Consider the following 15214-nt stretch of genomic DNA (forward strand, 5'->3'; position numbering starts at 1 on the left):
GTGATTGCTGGGCCTTTTGCTGAGAAATTTGTATAATTGATGGTCACAGGTGAGGTGCCAAAAGACTGAAGGTTGGCTAACGTGGTGCCACAGTTTAAGAAGGGTGGTAAGGACAAGCCAGGGAACTATAGACCGGTGAGCCTGACGTCGGTGGTGGGCAAGTTGTTGGAGGGAATCCTGAGAGCCAGGATGTACATTTTTTTGAAAGGCAAGGACTGATTCGGGATAGTCAACATGTTTTTGTGCATGGGAAATCATGTCTCACAAACTTGATTGAGTTTTGTGAGGAAGTAACAAAGAGGATTGATGAGGGCAGAGCTGCAGATGTAATCTATATGGACTTCAGTAAAGCAGTCGACAAGGTTCCCCATGGGAGACTGATTAACAAGGTTAGATCTCATGGAATACGGGGAGAACTAGCCATTTGGATACAGAACTGGCTCAAAGGTAGAAGACAGAGGATGGTGGTGGAGGGTTGTTTTTCAGACTGGAGGCCTGTGACCAGTGGAGTGCCACAAGGATCGGTGCTGGGTCCTCTACTTTTTGTCATTTACATAAATGATTTGGATGTGAGCATAAGAGGTACAGTTAATAAGTTTGCAGATGACACCAAAATTGGAGATGCAGTGGACAGCGAAGAGGGTTGCCTCAGATCACAACAGGATCTGGACCAGATGGGCCAATGGGCTGAGAAGTGGCAGGTGGAGTTTAATTCAGATAAATGTGAGGTGCTGCATTTTGGGAAAGCAAATCTTAGCAAGACTTATACACTTAATGGTAAGGTCCTAGGGAGTGTTGCTGAACAAAGAGACCTTGGAGTGCAGATTCATAGCTCCTTGAAAGTGGAGTCGCAGGTAGATAGGATAGTGAAGAAGGCATTTGGTATGCTTTCTTTTATTGGTCAGAGTATTGAGTACAGGAGTTGGGAGGTCATGTTGCGGCTGTACAGGACATTGGTTAGGCCACTGTTGGAATATTGCGTGTAATTCTGGTCTCCTTCCTATTGGAAAGATGCTGTGAAACTTGAAAGGATTCAGAAAAGATTTACAAGGATGTTGCCAGAGTTGGAGAATTTGAGCTATAGGGAGAGGCTGAACAGGCTGGAGCTGTTTTCCCTGGAGCGTCGGAGGTGAGGGGTGACCTTATAGAGGTTTACAAAATTATGAGGGGCATGGATAGGATAAATAAACAAAGTCTTTTCCCAGGTGTTGGCGAGTCCAGAACTGGAGGGCACAGGTTTAGGGTGAGAGGGGAAAGATATAAAAGAGACCTACGGGGCAATTTTTTCATGCAGAGGGTGGTACGTGTATGGAATGAGCTGCCAGAGGAAGTGGTGGGGGCTGGTACAATTGCAACATTTAAGAGGCATTTAGAAGGGTATATGAATAGGAAGGGTTTGGAGGGATATGGGCCGGGTGCTGGCAGGTGGGACTAGATTGGGTTGGGATATCTGGTCGGCGTGGACAGGTTGGACTGAAGGGTCTGTTTCCATGTTGTACATCTCTATGACATCCCTGAATATTATGGGCAATTTAGCATGGTCAATTCACCTAACCTGCACATCTTTTGGATTGTAGGAGGAAACAGGAGCACCAGGAGGAAACCCATGCAGACACGGGGAGAATATGCAAACTTCACACAGACAATCACCCAAGGTTGGAATTGAACCCAGGTCCCTGGCGCTGTGAAGCAGCAGTGCTAACCATTGAGCCATCATCATCTAAACATATATAAAATTGTATGAACATCTCTAAACATATATAAAATGTACATACACCCCAAACATGTAAAAATCTGTAACAACACATCTAAACATGTATAAAACTGTCCTGACATGTCTAAACATGTATGGAACTGCACGCACTCCTCAAACTTGTATAAAACTGTACCAACACATCTAACGATGTATAAAACTGTAACATGTCTACCGATGTATAGAACTGCACCCACTGCCCAAACATCTACACAACTGTACCAACACATCTAAAAATGTATGATACTGTACCCAAACCCTGAAACATATCGAACTGCACTCACACTCCTAGACATGTATAAAACTATACTAACACCTCAAACGTGCACAATGAGACATGTCTGAAACTGTACTCACATCCCTCAAAGCAGAAATGAAGTTATATTACATCCAAAACAGTACATAACTGTACCCATGTCCACAGGACAAAATAAAACCATATCCATTCTTCATTGAAAACAGTATAAAACTGCACACACGCCTCAAAACTGCATAGCAACCTCAAAAGAGCTAAGCTGAACCCCACTGGCTGCAGACAATCCCAGTTGATTTTAAGTGGCCCAATCAGATACCCACCCTCTCACCTTTGCACAATTGGCCTATGATAGGATGTTGTTGGGAATCAGAAAACAGGACAGCCCTGCCAATATTGTAGCACCCCTACAACGCTGGCAAACAAACTCACCCCCCCCCCCCTTCTGTCTAGTCCAAAACATTCTACCCATATAGAGACATAGTGTCATACAGCACAGAAACAGATCCCTCTGTCTAACCAGTCCATGCCAACCATAATCCCAAAATAAACTAGTCCCACCTGCCTGCACTTGGCCCGTATCCCTCCAAACATTTCTTATTCATGTACTTACCTAAATGTTTTTTATATCTTGCCACTATATCCACCACTTCCTCTGGAAGTTCATTCCACACGTAAACCTGTGTAAAACTGTTGTCCTTCACATCTTTTGTGGAAGACCCCACACACCCCTCACTCAAACTCTTCTCCCTCCTACCACCTGGCAGATGATGCTGGAGATTCAGTCTCTCACGGCTGGACTGTGCGACAGTTTCTTCCCTCAAGCCATCAGGCTCCTTAACACTGTATGATTGGACTCTTTCCCATCTGAAATTCTGTGCTTGACTTCGAATTGCTGCTAGAAAAATGTCAATTATTCATAATTCTTTTATTACACTGTAATGTGTGTGCCTTGCACTTCTTTTGCACACTATGTTGCCCTGTCTATGCTTGTCTAGTTTGTGCTGTCCATGTAGCACCCTTGGTCCTGGAGTGAACGCTGTCTCATTTTTACTGTATCAGTTGTATATTGACAAATAAAAGCCACTCTACTGTTTTTCTAAATCTTTCTCCTCTCACCTTAAAAATATGCCCGCCTGGTCTCGAAATTCAAGATCCTCAGGAAAAGACACCCCTCGTGATTTTATAAGGTCACCTCTCAACCTCCTGCACTCCAGTGACAAGAGTCCCTGCCTCTCTTCATAACTCAAACCTCCCCCCCCCCTCCTCCCGGTTCTGGCAACATCCTGGTAAGTCCTGCTCGATCACAGTGGAGAATGTGAAACCAATGACATCTAAACAGAAATGTTTAGATCCTGAGACGAACTGCAGCTCTGTAAATGAAGGGGCCTATGGGAATGTGCTTCCTACAACGTCCTATTGTTTTGGAGGAACGCAATTAAACAGAACATTTCAGTTTGACAGCCCTGATTTACAATGTTTACGTTGCTCTCATTTCGCAGAGAAAGCAGTGGCCCCTCAACACAAGTACATTTCTCCATGTAAGTAGGCCTTTGTGAAAAGCATCTAATTATGTCAAGCATTAAACTATATCTGGAGTCCTTGATGGCCTGCGGGAGAGAGATGGCTGTTATTCATAAACTTGACAGGTTTGGAACGTTTGCACTTGGACTCTGTTATTGTGGAGTATCCTTGACCTATACTCACTGCTGCATTCTGATCCTTGAAATCTGAAGGTACACAGAAATATGGGGCTGAGCCTAGGGTCTTTTGAAGGGATGCAGGGAAGGGGTAAAGTGGAAACTCCCACCCTGTCATCTCAGCACATTCAATCCAATTTATGGACCTCTGGTGGGAAGTGGCCAATCAGAGGTGCAGAATCCACTCATGCCAGTATTGTGTGAAATGTCACATTGGATAGGAAAATCCAAACCACTCCTACTTTCACTTCTCTCGGTGCTGCTCAACCAGTGTGGCAATTAATTACTTTTGCTTGGCAAATTCATTTCTCGGAGAAAGTGAGGACTGCAGATGCTGGAGATCAGAGTCCAGAGTGTGGTGCTGGAAAAGCACAGCCGGCCAGGCAGCATGTGAGGAGCAGGAGAATCGACGTTTCGGGCATAAGCCCTTCATCAGGAGTCAGAAATTCATTTGTAGCCAGATTGATAACCAAACTGGATCTTCGTAACTGAACAGTTTCATCGACTGGTCTAAGTGTCATTTCCAGGTTTCTCAAACGTAATAAACTCGTCAAAGTAAATCACACAGACATAGAGTTCTTTGAGTACTTTATTATAAGGTTGTTGGTGCAGTTTTCATTCCAAATGGTGTGACTTTACATTAATAAATTCTATCTGGTGTTCCCAAATCTGATAGTTCTCTGGATCTATCAGTCAGTGGCACTTGTCATAGAGTCATAGAGATGTACAGCATAGAAACAGACCCTTCAGTCCACTTGTCCATGCCGACCAGATATCCCAACCCAATCTAGTCCCACCTGCAAATCATATCCCTCCAAACCCATCCTATTCAAATAGCCATCCAGATGTCTTTTTAGTGTTCCAATTGTACCAGCCTCCACCACTTCCTCTGGCAGCTCATTCCATACACGTACCACCCTCTCCATGAAAATGTTACCCATTAGGTCTCTTTTATATCTTTCCCCTCTCACTCTAAACCTATGCCTTCTACTTCTGGACTCCCCCACTCCAGGGAAGAGACGTTGTCTATTTATCATATCCATGCCCCTAATGATTTTATAAACCTCTATAAGATCACCCTTCAGCCTCCGGCCCTCCAGGGAAAACAGCCCCAGCCTATTCAACCTCTCCCTGTAGCTCAGATCCTCCAACCTTGTCAATACCCTTTTAGCAAGCTGGTGCTGAATTGTGTATGCCCAATTCTTTTAAAACAAACCTCCAATCTCAGAATAGGAAATGACCCAGCTTTTATTAACACATTAACTTTACAATAATCAACACAGAGTCTTTGCAAACCATCTGACTGCAACAGGTGAGTTCCAGGTATAAAGACCCAGTTTAATAATGTCATTGTTCATCATTAATCTCACTTGAACTAATTTATCCATATAAAGCCTGTAAAGCTGTTGTTTATAGGGAACACATTCCCTATGCTAACATTATAAACAGTCAAAGCTGCGTACCCTGGATTATTCATACTTTCTGAGCTTATAGTAACCTTTGTTACATCTGTTTGATATTTTTCTGAAAGCAACAAAAACCTATCTAATGTTTTAAACTGATTGCGGGGGACTAACTTTTAGATTTTCAGTTTTTGACTCTTTTTCCGATTGTCCCCACTGTCCCAATTTCATTTCACTCCCTATTTTGTTCACTGCCATAACTATACCTTCCCCTGACTATCCTCTCCTGTCATAATATCGATAACATCTCTTCTGGAACACCAGGTCCAGTTCTGGTCGCCCAGTTACTGGAAGGATATTATTAAGTTGGAGAGGGGTCAGAAGAGATTTACCAGGATGTTTCCAGGTATGGAGGTTTGAGTTATAAAGAAAGGCTGGATAGGCTGGGATTTTTTTCACTGGAGCACAGGAAGTTGAGAACGACCTTATAGAGGTTTATAAAATCATGAGGGGTATAGATAGGCTTAATAATAGTTGTCTTTTCCCTAGGATAAAGGATTAAAAGATGAGGGTCCACATCTTTAAGGTGAGAGGAGAGAGATTTAAAGAAGACACAAGGGGCAAACTCTTTTACACAGAGGGTGGTTTGTGTGTGGAATGAATTTCCTGAGGAACTGGTGGGTGTGGGTACAATTGCAATGTTCAACAGACATTTGGATAAGTGTATGAAGAGGAAAGGCTGGGAGGGATATGGGCCAGGAGCAGGCAGGTGGGACTAGTTTGGTTTGGGATTATGTTCGACATGGACTGGTTGGATTGAAGGGTCTGTTTCCGTGCTGTATGACCCAGTGACACAATCGCTGACATTCTCTCTTGTCTGAAGTACTCACTACATATTTTACACCAGTGAGCTGCTTTTTAATTTGACAAGGTCCATTAACCTTGCTTTAATGTTTCCCCAAAGACAGGTGACAATGTATGTACCCTGTCTCCCACATCACAACATTGTCCTATTTATTTGCTTATTTTCCATTGTTTGTTGAGCATTCTTTAAATGCTTTTTGGTCAGCTCATGCGCTTCTTTCAGTTTCTGTTTGAAACTCAAAATACAAGGTAGGAATGTAGAATCCTAACATTTCTCACCTCCATCTTTTTTCTTGCGTCTTTGGCATTTCCTGCTTCACTTTCCCCTTTCCAGGTGGAGACGATGGGGTAGGATTGTAAACTCTTGGATGTGTTCATTTTGATCACATGACCCCAAGTCTCTAATAGACCCAACCAGTCAAAGGGCCATTTTCTTCCTCCTAATTTTTTTTTTAAAACTGATACACACAAAAATGGATATTAGGAAGGGGTAGGAGTGACTCACTCTCCCTGCCTCTGATCCACAAGGCTCTGGGTTCACCTCCCACCCCAGGACTTGCTGCACAACCATCAAACTCATCCACTGGCAAAGGTAAGCCAGAGTTTCTCAGCATCTGTTCCCTAAGTCTGATAAATCGGGGGGGGGGGGGGGGGGGGGTGGAATTAATGGCGGGAAGGTCACCTAAAATCACCCAATATATGCGAAGAACACAGTACTTTGTGGTCATCTCATTTTTAAAGCAAAAAAGGATCCAACCATGTAATCCCTAAATAAAATGAAAAGCAAGTGGTTTATTTTAAAATGTACTCCTGTGATTTTCCTCCTGCAGCAGTGTTCTGGAGATTAACCTTCAATTCTCAATGACTCCAGGACAATTCTGAAGTTTGCTGACCTTAGCACTCAGGTTTCAGGCTCCATCAAATGCCTCTTTTTCTCCTCCTTCTCCTTTTCCCTCTGAGACTTCACTTTCCTTCTTTATGTTGGCCTGTTCCACATCCTTGTCTTAATCAACAGAGTCACGAAAGCAGCGAATCCAAACGCTTTTTGAAACAAGCTTCTCGTCCTGGAGTGTCACTTTCCAAAGACATGTTCCCATTCTAGCTCCAAGTCTCTCTCTTCCTGCAGCACCTTTAAAAGTTCCACCATCTGGTTTATTTGGCTTCTTCCTACCACAATATATCACTTCATACTTCTCGACTTATCAGTTCATCTCTGATGCGTCTAACCATTTTATCATTGATTCGCACATTTCTGTCACTTTCGAAAAGATGCTCTCTAACCCCAAGCCCAGATCATCTTGTCAGAGTGAATTGTCAGTCTGTCTGTCTGTTGTTTGTTAGTTGGCAAAGTCATAGAGTCATAGAGCATGGAAATGCACCCTTCAATCCGACCACTCGGTAACAACCATAAACTAAACTAGTCCTACCTACCCTGCTCCTGACCCTATCTCTCCAAACCTTTCCTATTCATATTCTTATCCAAGTGTCTTTTAAACATTGTAACTGTGCCCGCATCCACCACTTCCTCTGGACGCTCATTCCACACACGAATCATCCTCTGTGTAAAAAAAAAATCCCTTGTGTCTTTTTTAAAGCTCTCTCCTCTCACCTTAAAAATGTGCCCCTGAGTCATGAAAACACCCATCCTCGGGGAAAAAGATCTGCCATTAAGCCAGTCGATACCCCTCATGATTTTATAAACCGCTTTGAGGTCACCTCTCCACCTCCTACACCCTTCAAGCTCCTTGGGCCAAACTCAAGCCGACTTGGTGAGACGGTACCATTGTCCAAAGGGAAGGGGACAGCTCACCAGACTCTGGCTTCCTTACAGGGGATTCAGCAAGACCTGGCTTCCATAACTCAGACAGGCTTTAACCAACCTTCACCAGACATTGGAAGAAAGAGTGCAGCTAATTTAAGCCATAAATCACCACCTTTATTTCATATCCTATTTATTTCTTCTCTTGAGCTTTATTTGTTTATGTGTTCCGAGAGTCTGTGCAGTGAGGGACTGTGATGGGGTCCCACAGAGCCAGGAACGGCACACGGTTAGAACAATAGATTGACAGAAAGCGGCCGGTAGGATTAGAGGAAAGGGTGATGGTGTAGTCAGTGCAGAAAGGTGGCAGAGGGCGACAGAATGCAGGAACCACCAGTGTCTGCAAGCAAGGCACCAAGAATCTTTACAGAAGCATGCATCTGTGATCCTCATTATAATTATGCGTTAGATGCAGAATCTGTTCCTGGCAGCAGATCTGAGGTTTCTGAATATTGTTGTGCGATGAACACACTACTGTAAATGGCAAAACCCTTAGGAACATTAACATACCAACAGATCTGGGATGCAGGCCCACAGCTCCCTAAAAGGGCAACACGGGTGACCAAGGTGATTAAGAAAGCTCGCCTTGTTGATGGGGTACTGTTGGGGATGGGCTTAGATTAGTTCACAGGTTGGCGCAACATCGAGGGCCGAAGGACCAGTTCTGCGCTGTATTGTTCTATGTTCTATGTTCTATAATTGCCGATAGTGTCCAGGAATGTACAGGCTGGGTGAATGAGCCATGCGAAATGCAGGCTTACAGGGATAAGGTGGTGGTGTGGGGAGGTGAGTCTGGGTGGGATGCACTGCAGAGGGTCAGTGTAAACTCGATGGGCAAAATGGCCTGTTTCCACACTATCGGGATTTTATCTTACATCCTGAGTGTCCATGCCGGAAGCCTCAGGAGCAAAATCTACTTCCTCAATGCTTGTTATTATTCCGAATACTTCAAAACAATCTCAAAGACAACATCTGAAGTACCACAGCAGCTACTGGAATTTTCACTGCTTGTTTGGATATTAACTAGTTTACGATAAAACTTTTCTCTTGAAGTAAAGTAAAGAAATTTCTTGGTGATCCTAATCATCTGTTATCCCAGAGTCATAGAATTGTTACAATGCAGAGGGAGGCCATTCATGCCTGTACTGGTTTTATCCTGTGGTGCCCATCTCCTACCTTTTCCCCCTATCCCTACAGACTATTTCTACCCAACAGAAAATCCTTCTTCAGTCCCTCAATTGAACCTGCCTCTATTACATTTCCAGGCAGAGCATTCCATATGCTAACTACTCGCTGAGATTAGATTCCCTACCGTGCAGAAACAGGCCCCTTCGGCCCAACAAGTCCACACCGACCCTCCGAAGAGTAACCCACCCAGACCCATTTCCCTCTGACTAAAGGAACCCATTGCTATGGGCAATTCAGCATGGCCAATCTGCCTGACCTGCACATCTTTGGACTGTGGGAGGAAACTCACGCAGAACGGGGAGAATGTGCAAACTCCACACAGACAGTCACCCAAGGTGAGAATTGAACCCAGATCCCTGGTGCTGTGAGGCTGCAGTGCTAACCACTGAGCCACTGTGCCACCCTGAGACTGTTTTCACATCGTCCTTGCTTCCTTAGCACATCACTTTAAATCTATGTCGTCTCGTTCGTGTATCTTTAAGAAGCAGAAATGGCTACTCCCTCTCCACTCTAGCCAGCCTATTTGTAACTGTGAGAACTTCAACCAAATCTCCTCTCAGCCTTCTTCTTTCCAAGGTGAACAGTCCCAAGTTCCCTAATCTGTTCTCATTGCTGAAGGTTCCCATTCCTAGACCCATTATGGTAAACCATGTCTGCCCTCTCTCTAATGCGTTTGCATCTTCTGTATAATATGGCATCCATCATAGAATCCCGACAGCATGGAAACAGGCCCTTCGGCCCAACAGGTCCACATCAACCATCTGAAGAGTTATCCACCCAGACACCTTCCCCTACCTCATGTTTACCCCTGACTAATGCAAATAACCTACACAAACCTGAGCACTATGGGCAATTTAGATGGCCAGTTCACCTGACCTGCACATCTTTGGATTGTGGGAGGAAACCGGAGTACCCGGAGGAAAGCCACGCAGATACGGGAAGAATGTGCAAACTCTACACAGACAGTTGCCCGAGGCAAGAGTCGTTCCCGGATCCCTGGTAATGAGAGACAGCAGTGCTATCCCCTGAGCTACTGTTATACTCCTGGTGAGGTCTAACAAGTGTCCTGTACAAATTCAGCATCATCTCCCTGCTCTTGTACTCTACACCTTTATTAATAGAGCCAAGAACGCTGTATACCTTACTAACTGCTCTCTCCACTTGTCCTGCCACCTTCAATGATCTGTGCATAAGGATACCTAGGTCCCTCTGCTCTGCATCCCCTTTTGAATTGTACCCCTACATTTTCTTTCAATGTTTTCCTTATCAAAGTGCAAGGGCTCATAATTCTCTGCATTGAATTTCATTTGCCATCCATCCACTCACTCCACCAACTCAGCAATGTCCTTGTAGATGTCCCACACTGTCACCCTCACCGTTTACAATGATCGTAAGACTGGTGTCATCTGCAAACTGTGCAATTCTCCCCTGCACAGCAAGATCTAGATCATTAATGTAATATATATATATATCAGGAAAAGCAGGGGTCTCAGTACTGACGCCTTGGGAACCTCCAACACAAACCCATCTCCAGCCTGAAAAATATTCATTGACCATTCCTATCACTCAGCCAGTTTTGAATCCACTATGACACTGTCCCCCAGATACCATGACCCACTACTTTCCTCGCAAGTCTGTTATGCATTATTTGTCTTTTGGGAATCCATATATGCCACGTCATTAGCGTTAACGTCATCAAATTTACCCATTACCTCTTCAAGAAAAGCTCCAGCAGGTTGGTCAAACACACTTTCTGACTTAGGAATCCGTGGCGACTCTTTCTGATCAACCTTATTGAAGAAATGACCCGAGGGGAGAATCAAATCCGGGTTAGCACTGTGAGGCCGCAGTGCTAACCACTGAGCCACTGTGCTGCCCTTGTAGAGAATGATTGCTAGAAATCACTTGATTAAAAACTGTAAGTCTAATTAACTGAGAGTCAAGCCACAGGCAGCAATGCAAACCAACTTAAGTTCATTGTGAAAATAACTTTTTTTGTCAAATAATTTTTCCGAATCTAACAAAGTTGTGTGAATCAGGTTATTGTATTTATGTTACATATGTGCACAGTTACATTTTTTAATTAAAGTAGTTTTCTGAAAGAAGATAAATAATCGATAAATTTGCTGGACGTTAACAAAGTTAAAAATAATTTTACAGTGACTTATTTGAATTACTTCACAACACTGGATTTTCAGCTTTAACAGCTGTCCCATTTATTCCAAGTACCCAAAGGATGAATGTCTTAGTTTATTACCGTACTTCAAAAAACAACATTTTTGTGATCCTATTTTTAAAATCTTACTTTTGACTTTCATCTCTTAACTTGTGGACATAGGATGAGTAAACACAGAATATAGGAATAGGACCAGGCCATCAGCCTCTTTAGTCTGCTCCACCATTCAATGTGGTCATGACTGGTCATCCTACCCTGTGCCCTGTTCCTGCTCTCTCCCATACCCTTTGATCCCTTTAACTCTAAAGGCTACATCATGCCTTCATCGCTCAGTCCTTTGAGTATCGAATTTGGGAAGTCATATTAGATTGTTCACGACATTGGTGAGGCCTCTTCTGGAATATTCTGTCCAGTTCTGGTTACCCAGTTGTAGGAAGAATATTCTTAAGCTGGAGAGGGTTCGGAAGAGATTTACCAGGATGTTGCCGGGTATGGAAGGTTTGTGTTATAAAGAAAGGCTGGATAGGCTGGGTTTTTTTTTTTCACTGGAACGTAAGAGGTTGAGAGGTGACCTTATGGAGATTTATAAAACCATGAGAGACAAAGATTAGGTGTTTTTGATTATAATCTCCAAAGGTTTCCCCATCACTGACATTGTCTGGTTTTGATCAGGGGTGTGACATTTACAATTCCTCCAGTCCTTGGACATCATTCCCACATCCAAAGGGGATTGTGAAGTCTGTGGTCAGAGTCTTTACAGTTTCCATTGCAACTTCCTGGGAATATAGCACTGCTGGTCTTTACAGTTTCCATTGCAACTTCCCTGGGAATCTAACATTGCTGGTCTTTACAGAAGCTCACCCGTGTCTATTTTTGTCCTCTCTAATTTCTCTGCATTTTTATCCTTTACTGTGAAACTGCCTCTTCTTTAGTGAAGGCAGATGTAAAGGATTTATTTAATATCACAACCACATCAACTGTTCCTTTTTTGGTCCCAAACAAAACTGCACTCTTCCTTTGACGATCCTTTTGGTATTTATATGATCAAAAAGACTCAACTCTTTTTTTAAACTCCCGCCAATCTATTCTCAGATATTCCCCCATTGCCACAGACCTTATTTCCTTTTAACTTCTTGTCTGTGTTTCTGCGCTTGTTCTCGTCAACCTTATGATCCTGCTGTTAATCATCAACTTCTTTTTAATCAGTTTTATTTCAACCTCGATGAGTGGAATCCTACAGGGGCCTGACTGATGTAGGATACGGGAGAAATGTGGCAAAATCCCATGGGACATGCAGTAAGCTCCATCCCAAAATCAGGAGGAACGCGTTGCATCTTTGGGCTCAATGCTGGGCGTCCGGGTGAGATGCCCACTCAGGAGTGGTGAGTTGCCTTTTCGGGGGTCAATGATCGTTAATGACCTTATCAACTACACCTTGCCTCATTCTGTATGACAGTGGGTGGTACAGCTGGGTCAGATAGGAGGTGTCCTGAGCGAGCGGGCAGCGCAGAGGGTTAGTGGTGGTAGGGTTGGCATGGGTGACAGTGAGTGGGGAAGATACCTGCAGCCAATGGTGAGGCATGGTAGAGCCTGAGCCTTGGTGGAAGTGAGTCAGTAGCGAAGTTAGAGTGAGTGTGTAGACGTCAGAGAGAAGACGGTGGCGCTTACACTCGGGGGAGTGGGGAATGCAGGGTATTCCTCCAGAGGGCTAAGAGAATATTAAACTACGCTGTTGGGAACAGTCTGGTCTCATGACCGCCCTGACGGTCCTGAGGGAAAACTCTACACCACCCCATCCATCTGGATGTGCTGGTCCCCACCCTGCGCTCCCCTTACACACATACACACACACACACGTTGCTGTTGATAGTATACACCAGTAATCTAATGGCTTCCTTATTACATTAGATTACCTATTGTACAGAAACAAGCTCTTTGGCCCAACACATCGACACCTACCGTCCGAAGAGTAACCCACCCAGACCCATTCCCCTACCTTATATTTACCCCTTCTGGGCAATTTAGCATGGCCAATTCACCTGACAGGACTTTTAAAGCGACACGGTGGCTCAGTGGTTAGCACTGCTGCCTCACAGCGTCAGGGACCCCAGGTTCGATTCCACCCTCAGGCAACTGTCTGTGTGGAGTTTGCACATTCTCCCCGTGTCTGTGTGGGTTTCCTCCCACAGGTCAGGCTGATTGGCCAAGGGAGTTACAGGATAGGTAGGGAAATGGGTCTGGGGGTGAGGAGGGATGCTCTTTGGAGGGTCGGTGTGGACCTGATGGGCCAAGTGGCCTAATTCCACCCAATAGGGATTCACCAATGCCAAGTGTGCTCGTCTCATTCTGAAACAGCTTAGTAGTGGTGAGTGTTGCATGGGGCTTTAATTGGGTAGGAAGGGCACAATAAGGGCAGGGTGGGTGGTTAATGTAGAGAGTTTGCTGAGATATAGTGAGAAAATCCACCAGGCCTTATAGCGAGAAACCCTCTGTGAAACTTGATGAACTAATGCGCTTAAATAAAAAAACGTGAGATTCATCGCTATGTGTTTATTAATTGAAGGAACGCTTTTTTTATAGCCTCTCCTTGCCCTTATGAGAATAGATTTAGCCTTTTTCTGAACCACCTCGCCTTGGAAGAACTCCTAGTGCTTACATCCATTCCAATTGCAAATGTTTGATTCCAAACATCTTGGGGTCAGATTCCTTTTAAAATTACTGACATTAGTTCTTCTCTAACTGAATATTTTCATATTTGCCTTGCTTTATTCTTTCCTATCAATTCACCAAAATAAACCATATTATGATCGCTGTTTTCCAAACAGTTCCATAAAAACACACTCCATTTGTCCTACTTCCTTCTCCAGAGCCAGACCTTACAACTGCTTTCTTCTTCATTGGGCAGAAAGGGAGTACACTTTTCAGGAATTCTTCCCCTTGCTTGCTCTCTGCCCAAGTCTGTATACAATAATTGAAGACCCCAATGTTACAACTCCATAATTTTGCATCATTCTGTATTTGGCCTGCATATATGTTCTTCCAATCCCTTTCCACTATGTCGCTGTCTATACACCAGTAATGTAATGGCTTCCTTATTAGCTTACCTACAGTATGGAAACAAGCTCTTTGGCCCAACAAGTCCACACCGACCCTCCAAAGAGTAACCCACCCAGACCCATTCCCCTACCCTATATTTACCCCTGACTAATGCACCTAACACTACAGGCAATTTAGCATGGCCAATTCACCTGACCAGCACATTTTTGGATTGCAAGAGGAAACCAGAGAACCCAGAGGAAACCCATGCAGACACGGGGAGAATGTGCCCCGAGGCAGGAATTGAACCCAGGTCCTTGGTGCTGTGAGGCAGCAGTGCTAACCAGTGCGCCACCATACCACCTCATTGTTCCCTCATCTTTATTCCATTTGTCTCAATCAGGAACTCTAGGCAAGTAACATCTTCTTTGTAATGTTTCATTCTATCTTCAAATTTGTATAAATCGCAAGTGATTAGCACCAATTCCAGCACCTTCAACTTTCACTCCCTTAACCAGTCAATCCCGAAGCTAGGATTTTGGTCTCAACTCTGCTGCTGATTTGTAATAATCTATCTTTTCTTATTCATTCATTGGGTGTCACTGGCTGGGCCCTGCATTTATTGCCCATCCCTAGTTGCCCTTGAGAAGGTGGCGATGAGCTACCTTCTTGAACTGCTGCAGTCCACCTGTTGTAGGTAGACCCACAATGTTATTAGGGAGGGAATTCCAGGATTTTGACCCAGCGACAGTAATGGAAAGGCAATATGTTTCTAAGTCAGGGTGGTGAGTGGCTTGGAGGGGAACTTGTTGGGGGTGAAAACTGTATCTGCTGCCCTTCTCCTTCTGGATGGAAGCGGTTGTGGGTTTGGAAGATGCTGCCTAAGGAGTCTTAAAGAATTCCTGCCGTGCATCTTGTAAATAGGACACATTGCAGCTACTGAGTGTGGGTGTGGTGCCAATCAAGCTCTCGGCTTTGTGCTGGATGGTGCCAAGTTTCTTGAGTGTTGTTGGAGCTGCACC

The 15214-nt window shown here is 44.2% G+C and overlaps 1 long non-coding RNA gene across 1 annotated transcript in view; it reads right to left on the minus strand.

Annotated features, from left to right (window-relative positions):
• LOC148148566 (uncharacterized) overlaps window positions 1-15214 on the minus strand; it is a 65519-nt gene that overhangs the window by 31620 nt on the left and 18685 nt on the right. The window lies entirely within an intron of this gene.

This window comes from Chiloscyllium plagiosum, unplaced genomic scaffold, assembly GCF_037043375.1.
Source record: "Chiloscyllium plagiosum isolate Xiang-an unplaced genomic scaffold, Cpla_swu_hap1 HiC_scaffold_12, whole genome shotgun sequence".
Classification (NCBI taxonomy): Eukaryota; Metazoa; Chordata; class Chondrichthyes; order Orectolobiformes; family Hemiscylliidae; genus Chiloscyllium; species Chiloscyllium plagiosum.